Source organism: Ceratotherium simum, chromosome 11 (genome assembly GCF_057802395.1).
Source record: "Ceratotherium simum simum isolate JZ-2026a chromosome 11, ASM5780239v1, whole genome shotgun sequence".
Taxonomy (NCBI): Eukaryota; Metazoa; Chordata; class Mammalia; order Perissodactyla; family Rhinocerotidae; genus Ceratotherium; species Ceratotherium simum.
Window position 1 is genome coordinate 40,750,143 of NC_141910.1, and position 14,921 is coordinate 40,765,063.

The 14,921-nt window shown below is 44.0% G+C and overlaps 1 long non-coding RNA gene across 2 annotated transcripts in view; it reads left to right on the top strand.

Annotated features, from left to right (window-relative positions):
* The window catches only part of LOC147915984 (uncharacterized), a 78,830-nt gene that overhangs the window by 45,204 nt on the left and 18,705 nt on the right, over positions 1-14,921 (top strand). The gene's annotated exons all lie outside the window — the stretch shown is intronic.

Sequence of the window (14,921 nt, forward strand, 5' to 3'; positions counted from 1 at the left end):
ATTCCTGTCAGAGTGAGATTTTCCTTCATTTAGGAAAATTCACTGTTATCTTTTTTAGGTATGAGAGGATGCTTCTGCTCCCTCTGGCTTCCTGCCCCTACTGGCCGAGTCAGAGACCAGGAGAGAAGAGAATATCTCTTTTAAGAAGCTGGGAGCAATTTTAGATTCCTGTGGGCAGCTGAGAAATGAGGGGATAAGGAGCTCAGAGAGAGAGAAGGACAAGAAAGTTGAGCAGTGAGAGGTTCTGGTGGGAATGGTCAAGGGGATCTTTAGAACAAGGGTGTCTCGTGGTTGATTTTAAGTTATCTGCTGTGCAGGAATGTTCCACCACAATCACCATTCTGCACAACTGCTCTTCTGGAAGGGTTTTGGGAAAAGGAAGGAAACAGACTAGGGGAGGATGAAAAGAGAAGAATAGCCTTAAGAGGACTGACTTGACTAAGATAATTAAGGGACAGAAGAAGTCAAAGCTGGAGGTATCAAGGAAAGCATGCAATCTCTCGGAAAGGTAGTGGGAGTGTTGAGTTTCCCACAGCGTGGTGACTAGGAGGCTGTACCCATTTCCTCTATCAGTGTGGCAGGGACCTCTAATTGTCCCCCATGTCTATTCTTGCTTTTAATAGTAGAACTCCTCTAGTTTCACCAAAGCACATGACTACGCTGCTGGAGACTACGTTCGCTTTTCAGCCAGATGTGTCCTTTTGACCATACATCTTGCCAATGGAGGGCGAACAGATTGTGCAATGTGTGTAATTTCCATTTCACTTCCTTGACAGGTAATGACTTGTCTTCTACCTCCTCTTTTCCTCATTTCCGTGGTCTAGAATGTGCAAGTGGCAGTAAGTCGATTTTGACCACATAGATAAGGACAACACCTAGAAGTCTTGTCAAAGCAGAGATTACAGGACCTCTGATTCAGAATGTTTGGCGTGGGGCATGAGAATTTGCAGTTCTAACAAGTTCTTGGGTGATGCTGATATTGCTGGTCTGGGGACCACAGGAGATGATAGAACAACAAAGCAGAAAGAGCCTGGGTCCCTGGATGCTCTTATGGAACAGAGCTATCTAAACCCCTGTGTCATCTCTGGACTGTTACCATAAGAGTGGAGTAAACTTCTATCTTGTTGGAGCCACAGTGTTTTTATATCTCTTTTTTTTAAGCAGTTGAACCTATATCTTACTTACTACAAATATTACAGGTAAGGGTTACACAGTAAGACTGGAGGACTTGGAGACTCCTGGGCAGCTGGCTCTTACGTTCAAAATGGGTGATTTTTATTTGGAAAAATAATAAAACAAAGGCAATTACCTGTTTACTAACATAATGGCTTCTTTTATGAGACTATCACAGATAGGCAATGGACTGAAAACATTCTTTCCACATCTGCATCAGTGCTTGTTTTCTTGCCTTGGGAATATCTTAAAACGTGTATGCCCTTGTGTTCTCAGTTAAGTGGGGCATGGGATTTCAGTGCTGTTGTTCAAAGAGGGGCACTTTGGGCATCGTCTTAGAAATCATTGGGAATTCAAGTATTTTCTGAACGTTTACTAGGTACCAGGTACCATGTAATCTCTATGTGTTGTATCCTTTATTCTTACAATGACCCTATGAGGAAGCATTACGACTAGCTCCATTTTGCAGATGAAGAAATTGAGGTTTAGAGGGCTCAGGTAACAGGTCAAGATTCCAGTCCAGGTCTGCGAGATACCAAAGCCCATAACCTTAACCTTGGCAATATTCTCTCCCTCCCTGGTAAATGACCCAGTCTTAGATTATTTTTAGGCTTGGTGCCTCAGGCTAAACACTGGTTAGCAATAGCGTTCTGTGAATGTGTATGTGTTTTCAAATGCAAATATTATTTTTTTCTTTGAGCAATTGGGCCTACCTCTCACAATCTAGACTGCTGTGCTCAGGCTCTAGGAGGATGCTGTGGGGACTGTTAGTTGGAAATGAGAAAAGGGCATAGAGTCTAAAAGGTGACAAATAATGACACTGGGTTGCCTAGATTTAAGGCTGTGAGAATTTACTACCGTACAAGATGTTGGATCCCAGTACAGTGTTGGGTTTAGTAAGTAATCACCTGTCTATGGGGGAAACTGTGAAGGGGCCTGTCTGGCAGCAGTTTCAGGCAGGGACTGTGGTAATTTTCCAAGTTATGTGCCTCTAGGGCAATGTCAAATCCCAACAACCCCAGGCCAGCATGAGTGGGAAGCATTACCCACCATCAGAACAAATTCATACATCTCTACAGAGGCGCTTCTTGGTTCTGGGCCTCTGGCTGCCTCTTAGAATCAATTTTCTCCCCAGCCTCCTGTCATTCCTTCAAAATTTACTTATTCTGTTTCCCATTCTTTTCCTTCATCTATCTACATCGTAGTGGAACAATTTTTGAATTAATCAACAGTTAATTAATCTCATTCTTAATTTGATGGGACTATTAGGACCAAGCAGTGCCAAGAGCAGAGTGTCTCTTGAATTTTAGACAGACCACAGGAATGATTGCATTTTTACATGAATTCAAAACTATGTGAACCATTTTTCCTAAATGTGCTGATTAATCATTTGTAATAAACTGTAGGCCCATAGCACCCAGTCTTTGCCTGGATTTCATTTTATGTATTTCAAGGCTTTAGTTTGGGGATTAGTAAACTTTTTCTGTAAAGGGCCAGAGAGTAAATATTTTTGGTTTATGGACCATACGGTCTCTGTAGCAACTACTCAATTTTGCCATTGTAGTAGGAAAGCACCATAGACAATATGTAAACAAATGAGCATGGCTGTGTTCCAGTAAAACTTTATTTACTAAAACAAGTGGTAGAATGGATTTGGCCCATGGGCTATAGTTTGCCTACCCCTGATTTAGATGAAGACAACAATTTATTCACTTAAGATTTAAGAGTACCCAAATCTGCTGGGAAAACTTAGGGGAGGAAGAAGTAGCTGATACCATGGTTTATAGAACCAACATTGAAAGATATCTTGACCTTCTTGACCCTGCTCAAGACGAGATTAAATATGGGAGGGATAAATAGAAGATTATGCATTTTTGGTTCAAAATATGACTTATGAGTATATAGGAGGGGAGGAAACTTATTGGGAGAGAATTTGCATGAAAAAGACTTGAGGTCTTACTTTGCCTTAAAGGGTAGGAATCTGGAAGGCCTTGCTTGCTAAAAGAGATGGCTCATCTTAGGCTGCATTGCAGGTTGACTGGGTATAGATCAGCGATGCATAGATCAGACTAGGCATTACAACCCGTAGTCTTGCTGGGTTCTTTGATGGTTAGATCACACGTGTATTGTGGTGTGCAGTGTGAACACCTCATTTTGAGAGTCCATTGACAAGTTAAAGTGCATCTGAAGGAGGGAGACCATGATGGTTAGGGGCCAGGACACCATTGTCTATGAGGAATCATGAACTGATCTGAACTTTAGTCAAGGAAGAGAGGACCAAATCGAGGACTGTTACATTTTTCTGGATTTCTGTCTTGGAAGGGAGTAGGACTTGTATGCGGCTTAAGGGCCGTGGCGCTTGTGCACTGATGCTGCACAATTAGTACTTGACTGAACGGTGTGCAGAGAGCTTACAAGAAGGGAGAGTGAGGCTTGGCATAAGGATAAACTTTCTAACAGTCACAGTTGTCCATCAACGGGATGCCTGCTTTGGTTATTTACCCAGCACCAGGAGAGTGCTGGGCACCAAGGAGTCACTGAGATGCAAAAATATTTCCCTCTGCAGTAGGGAAACGAAATTTTTTAATATTCTAACAAAATGGCCTTTAAACAAAGGTACAAAAAGTGAGACCAGATGGGTTATTTTTATTGTTTGTAAAATCCAATAAAAATATTCTCTGTAGCGTACAATGTCTTTGGCTGAGCAGGCATTCAAGTATTGAGGGGGATAATAAACACTATTTTCAGCAAATCACTTGTATCATTCAATGGAGAAGAGGGAGAGGTCACAGTGTAAGTGCTTATAAGTTTGTCGGGTGGTCAGTGCCACCTGGATCCTCTTACCAAGGCCTTTAAGGATGGAGAGTGATGCAGAAACGTGTAAGTTTGTGAGGAGCTCTTGCAAGAGTGGTGAAGTCCTCTTTGTTATGGAACAGACTGTCTCTCTGTTCTCTAGACTTTTGCCCTCTGGGTCAGGTCACGGAGCATGCGCTTTGTGCCAGGAGGGGGTGTAAGCATTTTATATGTATTGATTTGTTTATCCCGCTACAGCAGTGATCTCAACCGAGGACGATTTTGCCCCCCAGGGGACAGGTAATACTTGGACACATTTTGGTTGTCATAACTGAGGGAGGAGGAGGTGCTACTGAAATCTAGTGGTTGGAGGCCAGGGATGCTGCTGAACATTCGACAATGCACAGAATGGCCCTCCACAACAGAGAATTATCGAGGCCCAAATGTTGATAATGTTGAGGCTGAGATGCCCTGATTTATAGGATACTAGGGGCTATTATCATACCCATTTTACAGATAGAGAAACTGAGAAGTTAAGTAACCGATCTAAGTTCCTCCAGAACTAGAAAATTGCATAGCCACTTAACTGTTTTGCCTCTTTGTTTATTTAGTGATGTTATGATGCATGCAGCCTAGGAAGTACTATGTGTGGTTGTTATGTTTGTCTCTTGGAACCAGCCTGAGAATGAAATTCTATTTTTTTTTTTTTTTTTTTTGGTGAGGAAGATCAGCCCTGAGCTAACATCCGTTGCTAATCTTCCTCCTTTTGCTGAGGAAGATTGGCCCTGGGCTAACATTTATACCCATCTTCCTCTACTTTATATGGGACGCCGCCACAGCATGGCTTGACAAGCGGTGCATCAGTTCGTGCCCAGGATCCGAACTTGTGAACTTTGGGCCGCTGAAGTGGAGCATGCGAACTTAACCCATACACCACCGGGCCAGCCCCTGAAATTCTATTTTTATTTTTTATTTTATACTTAATAAACACAAAAATTCTTAGGGAGCACCCCTGTTCTCTTCTGATGAGTTTGTCAGTGGAGTCAGACCAAAGGTGCAGGGAGGTTCTGGAGGCCTGGGAAAAAGAGGGCATGATCCACTATTCCTCATTGTCTATGGTGCTCCTAGTGGCTGATGGCAGAGAAATTACCTGCTACCGTGTAGGTAAGTACAGGTGAACAGCACTTCCTCACTAGAGCTAGTCTATATGTCAGAAAAGGAAACCACTTAAGTTTGTGACTTAGAAGCAGATCAAAATTCTCTGTTTTCCTCCTTACTGTAGTCCCCAGTCCTTACACTAATCCCTAGCTATGGATCTGAATTTCTTCTAGAAGTAGCTTGTTGCTCATTGCGATAAAGGATCTTAAGGCACAGATGTGTTTTCTGGGAGGGATGACCTTAATTAGGTTTCTCCATTTGTTCTAGGGGCCTCTCAGGATTCTTAGGGAAGGAGAGTGGACAGGGGATTTCAGTGGAGAGAAAAGAAAAAAGGAAAGACAAACGTCATTCATTACAAAGGAAGGGCTCCCATGGCTGGGGCTTGGGAAGGAATGAAATTGAAACATTTGCTTACTCAATTAGTAGGCAACTGGCCCTGTCTTCATTCTCCATATTTAGCTCTGCCACTGGTTTGGCTCTTTCTTCCAGAGACAGTCCCAGAGACTGTATGTATGTCCCTGTGGGTAGTGTATGATTAACCTTTGAGACTCCGGTACTTAGGGTAGAGCCTGGCATGTCTTTATAGATGCATCCATTCAGCTGGCATTTTAGGAATGCCTAACATATGTCTGGCACAATGCTAGATACAGCTTCCTGACCTCAAGTGGCTTGACATCATGTGTAGGAACCAGATATGTAAAGTGAAGTCTACACACAGTCTGGAGAGTCCTTTGACTAAAATATGTACAGGGTGCTCTGGGGGCATCAGTATATCTAAGTCAGATGGGGTGCGGTCAAGGAAGGTCTCCTGGAGTAGAAATTTCTTGACTTGATTTTTGAAGGCTCAGATTTAGTTAGCTAGTAACAGAAGTGGCGGAAAGGTATCTCAGCCCAATGGAGTAGCACAGGCAGGATACAGAGGTCTGAACCTTGGCAAGGAGAGGGAGTCATAAGGGGTTCAGCAGAGTGAGTGTGAGGGAGGGGTGGGACTGAGGCCAGGGACGTGAGCAGTAGCCACACCGACAGGAGTCTTCGTGCCATGCTAAGAACTTTGAATTCTGATCTGAAAGCTGCAGGACTCCATCAAGGGCTCAAATTGTGCTTTCAAAAGTGGCCTCTGGCAGCTGCCTACAGAATGGATTGGAGAGGAGTCAGGCTGGCAGGAGGAAATGGTGTTGGGAGCTTTCGTTATAATGCAGGTGAGAAGCCCAGAGGCCTGAGCTCACGCCCACAGTAGCAATGGCCAGAAGGGACTGATTTGAAGCATACTTGGAAGTGCAGTCTACACTTGGGTTGGGTTGGTGACTACTTTGATGTGAATAATGACAGGAGTGCACTTCCTGACTCCCCTTAAAGTTAGGTGTGGCCGTGTGACTTGCTTTGATCAATGAAATATGAGTGGAAGCACCTTCACGATGTCTCACCAGAGATTGCGCTGTTTAAAATGAAATTGAAGCTACAAAATTTTTGTTTTGTGAGGAAGATCAGCCCTGAGCTAACATCCATCGTCAATCCTCCTCTTTTTGCTGAGGAAGATTGGCCCTGGGCTAACATCTGTGCCCATCTTCCTCTACTTTATATGGGACTCCGCCACAGCATGGCTTGACAAGGGGTGCATTGGTCCGTGCCCGGGATCCGTACCTGTGAACCCCAGGCCGCCAAAGTAGAGCATGTGAACTTAACTGCTACGCCACTGGGCTGGGCCCGCTACAAAAATTTTTTGAGCAAAACATTTTAGCAGAATATAACAAAAAAAAAGACCAGCAACAGAGATCTTGTGTTTAAATTCTCTGCAACCAGAGGAAGAAAAGAAAGAAAATAATCAAATCTCCCAGGATCCTTTCACAGAGTGAACCCTCGTGATTTTCTTTTTCTACAGATTTTTCAGCATTTGACTCATATATTTTCCTGCGTCTTAAGTGGAGATACTCTGCAGCACAAAGACACACACACACACCCTTCCACTCAGGCCAAGATATAATGTTCTAAAGATGGTTAAAGAGAACAGAACAGTTTCACCTCGGTTTGGATTGCAGCCTGGTGATGAAGGGAGCCGAGTTCAATGGTCAAAGCTGTTGATTTCTGGTGTCTTCTCTCTCAGTGGTTCGGGTATGGCTGTGCAGTCAGCTCTACAATACTCAGGGGCTAATTAATGAGGACAGTCTTATATGCCTCTTTCCTCCTTTCTTTCTTACTTAATCTGCTGGCTTGCTTTTTTTGACCACTTAATTGCTCACTGCACTGTTGTGGCAGGGAAAGAAGATCCAGCCTCAGTCTGATTTGCTGGTACCTGCTCCACAGAACTGGGGGAGGGGATTGAAAAATTACCCAGGAGAATAGTCTACTGATAGCATTTTAAAAAATTCAGATTATTCTCTTCCTCAGCTGGAAAAGGAAATTTGGTGAGTGTTGACTTCAGGGTTAAGGACTCATTCTCAAGTAGTTACTCCATAAGTTATGAAACATGTCATCTTGAACCTACAGCTCTGCTACCACTTGAGAAGTTCTGCAGAGCCTTTGATGGTCCATAAAATGAGATGAGTCTTTATGGTGCAGGGTGAAGCTATGTGGGGTGTGTGGCCTGGTAGGAGATGCCCTTTGAAAAATTTCTTTTCTGCCTCCCTCTCCTACTAACCACCAAGATTTCAACTCACCGTCAGACAGAGAGATGAGCTCTGGAAGTCTCAATTTATTACCGGGATTCAAAGGTACGAAAATAACCACAAAGAAATGAGATTCTGTCTTCAGATTGCTGAAGAAGGAAGTAAATTGATCTGTGACTTAGAGGTATCTCCTTCAGTTAATCATTGCTGACTCTTCACTGCCTGCAGTCCCTATAAATCACTATGAAACTGGGAAGAAAAATGATATATGTGACATAGAAGGAAGTGGAAATGGGCTGCACATTTCTATATAGGGTTTCTGAAACAGGAGCCTCAAGTTTTTAAGATGCAGCACCCACGTGCAGAAGGCGGGGAATGACAAATGTGTCTGAATTGTTGGTTAGCAAAGCTGGCCTCGCTTGGCTGACGTCTGATGGTCTCTGCCCTTTCCCATCTGCTTCACAAGTTCATTGCCAGTAGAGGAAACATGCTTAGCTTAGAACCATGTTCCGGTCTTGCTTGATGCTTTGATAGATCACAAGAACCTTGGAATCAGCTGAAGGAGACTAGAGCAGATATTTCTTCTGCACTCTGTCCTGTATCAGAGTTCCCTTGTAGGCTGGTTCCACCATGATAAGACTAAGCCAGGGATGCTCTTTCCCAACAAGGTGGGAAAAAGGGAAGGCAGCTCTGATTTTCAACTGAGAAGGGTCCCCTGGCATACTGTGTCTACTTCCACGGTCATAGCCCTGGAAAACTAAACAAGACAATTGTGCTCATTTATGGGAACCCTCATAACTCTTTGCAGAAACATTCTCTTTCCTGGTGGCTCTGCTTGAAAGCATGAGGTCCTCCTTCTTTTGGACAAGGCATTATTCAGTGTCCTTAAATATAGCCTTTATTCTTGCAGGCCCTGATACCTTGAGGCAATAATTGAAGAGAATATGTGTTTGTAACTTGCAGTCCCTACCACTGGTCTCTCCCTGTATAGTCAGACCCATGCGGTACATCTCCCTGTGCTCTGTGGCAGCCATTGTGAACCTGGTCTTGCCTCTACTCAGTGGTTCCCAGGACTCACTGTAGTTCTCCAGTGGGTTGATCTCACTACTTGCGGCCATTGCTTTGGCTTTGCTTCTGCAATGTTATACGCATCATTTGGGGAGGTGAGAGATTTGTGAGGTATCACTAGCAATAAAGTCTTAGTGACAGAATGATAAAAATGGTGCCATTGGAAATGAAAAGAATCAACAGACTCGGTGAGCGTATGGCTTTCAGTCATTTGGGAAATTGGAGTTCTATGCTGGTAAACTAAGGAAGAACCTAATTGCATAAACAGGGTGTGAAGAGAAAATAACTAAAGGAAGATAGGAAGGTAGGAAGAGGAAATACAAGTGAAGAAGATTGAGGGCTAGTAGGAAAGGTGATGAGTTCTGTTCTAAAATGGTTCTAGAATTGGCGAGCTGGCAAGGAAGGTAGGCAATTTTGGGGGGTCATGTTTTGTAGTTGGGAATCTCAGAAGAAGCTGAGATACATAAATGAGATCTGCACTAGTGAGGTAGGTTTAAGAGTTTTTTGTGTTGATGTGATAATAGTTAGACCCAAGGAAGTAAGTACAATTACACAGAGAGAGGTGTGCACGGAAAAGAGAAGAAACCTACAGACCCTGAAATGTTTACGTTTGAGGGCTAGGAGGAGAAGGTGCATGGGCAATGGAGACTGAGAAGGATCAGTATGAGAGGGCATGGAAGAAAAAAATAGTTTAAGGAGAGGACAGCTACAATAAATGTTTCAGAGGGTCAAATAGGAGGAGGGCTGAGGTAAGGCCATAGGATTTCCAATTAGAAAGATATCAGAGATATTTGAGAAAGCATTTTCAGTGAATATTTGATTCTAGGGAGTTGAGAGGTGAATGAGTGATGGGGAATCGTGGGTGGTGAATGTGATTTGTGTATCACGTTGAGGATGGAAAGAGAGTTGCTTGATGCAGGGACAGGGCTGAGGACATATGGAAAAGGCGTCTTACCCTAGGGCCTCAAGGGAGGTAGTGAACATTTGAGAGAGGGAGAAGGGCTGGTTAATGTGACAAAATCTAGGAGGAGGCATGAAAGATGGGAACCAAAGCCCAGCATTCACTGTCAGCACTGGAGGTGGGTTGAGATCCTTCCTCTTTGCAGGGAGATGCCAGAGGGGCAGATGAACCAATGAAGTTAACTTTGAGGTGAAGGAAAGGGGAGGTAAGAAGAGAACATTTAAGTTTTCCAGTGAAGTAGGAGGCTCCGAAAGAAGGGGCTGGGGTATTTGAAGATTAGAGAAGAGTAGAATAGATTGAAATTGCTGCCATGTGGAGCAGGATAGACAGTTAACAAGGATGAATAAAAGGATTAGTGAGCAGCTGAGGCGGAATAACATAGATTTATCACGGGAGCTGGTCAGCGGCTTTTATAATTTTCAACAGCTTGGGAACAGGAGTGGATAAAATGGATGATTAGGTTTACCAGGGCTGCGTTTGGCAAAATTAGAGAGATTACAGGTTGGGAGTAGATGTGGGGAGAGGACTTGATGGTGTTTCTGTGGGTCCCTATTTAACCACAGAGCTCCCCTTGATGGGTAACTGAGAGAGACCTTAAAGTCTTGAATGCCAAAGCACAAATGAGCGTACCAGCTTTCCTTCACTCAGAGCTTCTCAGAAGGGGTTTTCCTGGTATAGTACCTTTCAGAGGTGAGTTTTCTTGGGAGGAGTGAGGAAAAATGAGGAATACCACTAAGAGGGTTAGGATAGTCTTGGAGATCAGGGGCAGTGGGAACCTTCGGAGAACAGAAGTTTCCCAGAGGGAGAAAGCAGCTCCTTGGCCTCTAGTCTATGCCAAGAATTGCATCATTTATCCTTTTTCTTGGGCTATGAAATAAGCACAGAAGTCTCAGACATTTTCTCAGAGTTGCTAGGGTTGCAAATAAGAAAGAGAGCTGGGCTTCAAGCCCATGTTTGTATGGCCTCAAAGTGCACAAACCAGTCACTGCCCCGCACCACCACCTTCCTTGCGGCTGTAGAAGGTTCCGGGAAGGGAAATGGCTAGTTGGCTTCATCACTGAGCTCTGGGGTGGCACTGACTATGGGATTAAGTCCACCACTGAAGTAGTTTGGACCACCAGCACCCGCCTTTACTCTACTCTTCAGGGGTCAGCTTTCGCAAGTGCTTGGATAGGCTTGGATAGGCTTGGATAGGCTTGGATAGGCTTGGATAGGCTTGGATGGGGGGTAGCTGCCCTTCTGTAAACTGTGAACAATAACCAGGGAGGTGATTGTTTCTGGTGTGATATAAATTCCTCATGACTTATTTCTTAGGAGAATGCTTCCTCAGTTGGCTTTTTAGTTCTCTTGACATAAGCTTGGAAATTTGTGTTTTAACTGAAATTTGAAAACATTCTGAAGTATTTCTTGCCTACTTAATTCTACCTGCCACTTCCCTCTTGGTGGAAGCAGAATGGGTTAGAATTTGAGCGAGAGAAGTACGTGTCATTTGCTCGTCTTCCAGGAGAAATCTCTGACAGGAGGCAGTATGAATTGTTTCCCAGGCAGTGGACAAAGGCCCTCAGAGAGGCAAATATGGTGGTAGCTGATAGTGAATGAACTAAAGTTCCAAAAAAAGGATGCATCATGAGGGACCAAGTGAGCTGAGAAGAGTGGTGAGCATAAGTAATGTGGGGAGCAGGAGCCCGGAGCCAAAAGCAGGCCCAAAGCCTATAGCTAGGGGCTTGTGTGCCTTAAAAAAATAAAAACAGAGGCTGGCCCGGTGGTGTAGTGGTTAAGTTCGCACACTCCGCTTCGGCGGCCCCGGGGTTTGCAGGTTCGAATTCTGGGCACTGACCAATGCACCACTCATCAAGCCATGCTGTGGCAACATCCCATATACAAAATAGAGGAAGATGTGCACAGATGTTAGCTGAGAGCTAATCTTCCTCAGCTAAAAGAGAAAGATCGGCAATGGATGTTAGCTCAGAGCCAGTCTTCCTCCCAGAAAAATAAATAAATAAAAAAAATAAAAACAGCCTCCCTGGGGCTACACTATGCCCAGGCCAGGCAACATTTTAGAAGATGAACAACCGGCCTCCTTTCATTTCTGAGCTTTATTTTGATCAGAGCAGGGAATAGAGGCAAACGTTCTGAAGGGAAGACTTCCAGGAGCTACTTTTGGTTAGTTTTTAAAATCACTATTATGATAGACAGCCTCTAAAATGGCCCCCAATGATCTCTACCTACTGGTATTCATATCAAGGTGCATGAGTCAGGGCTAAAGCTAGTGATGCACTTCTAACAAATAGAATGTGGCAAAAGTAATGGATATCACTTCCAAGATTAGGTTGTAAAAAAGACTGTGACTTTGTCTTGCTTGCTCCCTTTTGCCATCTTACTTGCTTTCTCTGATGGAGTTAGCTGCCATGCTGTGAGCTTCCCTAAGGAGACCCACTGGCAAGGAACCGCGGCAGGTCTCCCAGTCAACAGCCAGTGAGGAACTGAGACCGTCAGTCCAACAAGTGGCAAGGAACTGAATGCTGCCAACAAACACGTGAGCCTGGAAGTGAATCCTTCTCCAGTTGAGTCTTGAGATGACTGCGGCCCCAGCTGATCTTGATCACAGCCTATTGATCACAGCCTTGTGACTCTGAGCCACAGGACCCATCTAAGCAGTACCCAGGTTCCTGACCTGCAGAAACTATAAGATAATAAATGTGTGTCTAAGATGTTAAGTTTTGGAGTAATTTATTGCACAGCAATAGATAACTAATGCAACTGTATGAATTCCCACATGACCACTTCATATACTTTTGGAGTAAAATAGGCTCTTCCTGGAAATACAGAAAAGAATTCTTTATAATCACTCTGGAGCACATGACGTTACTGCTCCCGAATCTGTAACACCCCAATGCCTCCTTGCCAAGAACATTGATGACCTCTCAAAAGAAACCGGAGAGGCAAATGTCTCAGTGTCTTCTGATGGTGCCTATTACACTACTTGGGCCCCTAGGTGTAAAAGGCTGTGAAAATTCTTTGGTTTGTGGTTCAGTAACACTTGGAACCCACTGAGGAAATAAGCAGGTTAGTTAGTGGTGTTAAAGTCAAGTTTTAGGCCAGGGTAAAGTAGAGCCAAGCCCAGAGCAACTGGGCACATTCCTCCCCATAGGAATCTGCTTCTTGACTGGGCTCTGTTCCAGTAGGTGGGGCATCCCCGTCCACGCCTAGATAATGCCCTGTTCTTCCTGACCTCGCCACAGCAAACTGTCTCTGGTTTTCTGAATTATTAACCACACTGCTTTTCATTAACCCTAGATCCCAAGTGTTTTTCTGACATCAGCCTTTTAAGTTCCTCCACTCTGCTTTCTATACTGATGCCTTTCTTTTCTTTTTTTTTTTTTTTGTGAAGAAGATCAGCCCTGAGCTAACATCCGTGCTAATCCTCCTCTTTTTGCTGAGGAAGACTGGCTCTGAGCTAACATCTATTGCCAATCCTCCTCCTTCCCCGCCCCCCCCCCCCAAAGCCCCAGTAGATAGTTGTACGTCATAGTTGCATGTCCTTCTAGTTGCTGTATGTGGGACGCGGCCTCAGCATGGCTGGAGAAGCAGTGCCTCGGTGCGCGCCCGGGATCCGAACCCGGGCCGCCAGTAGCGGAGCGCGTGCACTTAACCGCTAAGCCATGGTGCCGGCCCTGATGCCTTTCTTAACATCAATTCCAACTCTATCCTGGCTCCAGCCACCACTATCATAGTGGCACAGGAGGAAAAAGGCCAGATTTGGCCTTGAATTACAGTATCTGGAACAGGGTTTTAGAGTTTTTCTCCTTTGAGAAAAACTATCCTATCATTTCATTGTACCATCCCTAGGCAATCGTTGGAAACTCCTTACTTGGAAATATTTCAATTTGTTCTTGGATATAAAAACCTATCTTTGAAAAAAGTGCTACATAAGAAAATATCTTATGATGGCATGGCTACCCCTTTTGACAAAATCACTTGTGCATTTCTCTCCTTCCACGCTTAGAATAGAAGCAGTTGCATTACATTTGAATTTTAACTACTTATTGTTGAACTAAAAGATAATGAAGCACCTCTCCTCTGAATTATTTCAGACCCTCTCTCTCCTCAAACCTCTGACACCTTCACTTCCAGCATTGCTTTAAGCTGGTGACTGTGCATCCTACTTTATTGAGGACATCAAGCAATTAAGAGGCTTCCACAGACTGCTCACCTGCCAGTGTCTGCCCTTCAAACTCACATCAAACCTCTCCACCATGCACCAGGTCCCATCCTCCTCGTGCTCTTTCAGGACATCACTACTGCAACTCTCCACTTCTCTCTTACGTCATTGACTTTTTTGTTCTTTATTGGATCATCCTTATGGACATGCTATTATATCGCCCATCTTAAAATAGGGAATCTTCTCTTGAGTCCGCTTTCTCCACCAGCTGCCACCTCATTTCTTTGCATCTGTTGGAACAAAAAACCTAGAAAGTGGTATCTATGCTCACTGTCTCCAATTTCTTTCCTCCTGATTTCTCTTAAACCTATTTAGTAAGGCTTTTTCTCAAATCCCTCCGTAAAATGGCTCTTGTCAATGTTACCTATAACCTCCACATTGTTATAGCCCGTGGTTAGTTGTCAGTCTTCGTCTTCCTTGAACTGTTAGCAGCATTTGACATACATGTTCATTCTCTGCTCTTTGATACACATTCTCTGCATGGCCTCTAGTATACCACACTCTACCCATCACTCCTCCTTGGCTTCCTTTGCTGGTTCCTTCTCTTCTCTCCGATCACCGAATGTAGCAGTATCCTAGGGCCCAGTCCTTGATCCTCTCCTTTTTTCTAACTATATTCAGTTCCTTGGTGATATTATCTAGTCTCATGGCTATAAATACCATCTATATGCCAACAACTCCAAAATTGATATGTCTAATTCATACTTTTATGCTCCAGATTATTCTATCTGTCTACTTGGCATCTCCACTTGGATGTTTAATTGACTTCTTAAACTGAATCTGTCCAAAACTGAATTCCTGTCCCTCTGATTTCTGCCAAACCTGCAGCAGCTGCAGCCTTGCCCATCTGAGTTGAGAGCAATCCATTATTCCATTATTTAGGCCAAAAAACTTGGAGTTACCCTTGACTTTTTTCTTTCTCTTATATCCCATGTCTAAATAG